Genomic DNA, 1,363 nt, shown 5'->3' with positions numbered 1-1,363 from the left:
CTCCAAATTCAAGATATACCAACAACACAACAACACAACAATAACAACATATATATACTATTTTCCAGCCTTATATACACCATCAAATACTACAAAACAGTCCAACACACCCCAATGTCTTCATAGACAAAACGACCACCTTAGTAGTGTCAAACGACCCGAAAATGTTACGACGAATGACCAGCCCACCACCCTACATTTATATGGTATTTATCCACTCCCTTACTCCTCCAAATCCCCAAAAAATAGTAGTAAAACACGCAGCCCAATAGCAACACAAAACAGTCCGCTAGAAGTGAATAACTCGAACTCACGACTTTCAATTACCGTCCCGTGTGTTCTTACAAGTATAGAACGACTTACCATGAATTTACAGCAGAAATAATGGATGAAATAGAGCAGTAAAATCTCCTTATTTGTTGGATAACTCAGCTCTTATCTTGGTTCTTCAAACTCTAGATTTTACCTCCAATTAGAATTTGAAAGGGAGAGAAAATCAATTAGGGAGGATTTTTGCAGAGCTTATGTTTGGTTATTATGCCCTATTTTCAGTATAATATATGAATAAAATAGGCCTTTAAAAGGCCTTTTTGGACGACCCGAAATGGCCCATTTTGGGCTCTCATTTAAGCAAGTAGGTGACATACCTACTTGTCACCTAATAGCCTCTGTAGTCTCCCAAATATTCCTATATCTCTCTACTCTGATGTGGTATTGACAAACGGTTTAATGCGTTAGAAAGTAGACTCATAGATCTCAAAATTTATGGGTGGAACACCCCGTAACTCTAAGTATAGTGGGAGAAAATTGCAGTTACATTTGACCAAATATTCAGTAAAATTTATGAACGTAACTTGTGCATACTTTCATCGACTTTTGTTCCACAACTCTCTTGACTTTAAAACATAACACACGGCTGTCATACGACTAATATAAATCATAACATAATATCCTTATCATGTTAAGCATCCTAGTCTCACCCCAAGAGTACATGTTATAAAATTCCCACCTTGTCGACTTTCGACGAAACATTATTTTCTTCAATTCCTTTAGCTTCTGAACCTTCCAACCCTCTTTGTACTTGTTATTCATGATCTTCAATATTTGTAACCTCCGAGGTAATATGATTAACTTACTTTATATACTTTCTAATATTATCTCATTTTTGGCCCTACATTAGTTTGCTTACGACGCACTTTTACGTACGAGAATATAGTGTGTAACAGTTAACATAGCGGAATTGAACTCTGGATGCAACTCTAGGACTTTTGGGATGGATTGACACTGACCTCATGGAGAACATTGAGTAATGCAGCTGGAGGCCCGTTGATGAAAACGACCCCAGAGGAGATAGTCACTATTC

The sequence above is a fragment of the Nicotiana tomentosiformis genome, chromosome 9 (assembly GCF_000390325.3).
Source record: "Nicotiana tomentosiformis chromosome 9, ASM39032v3, whole genome shotgun sequence".
In the NCBI taxonomy this organism is placed as follows: domain Eukaryota; kingdom Viridiplantae; phylum Streptophyta; class Magnoliopsida; order Solanales; family Solanaceae; genus Nicotiana; species Nicotiana tomentosiformis.
Note: the sequence above shows the minus strand (reverse complement) of the source record.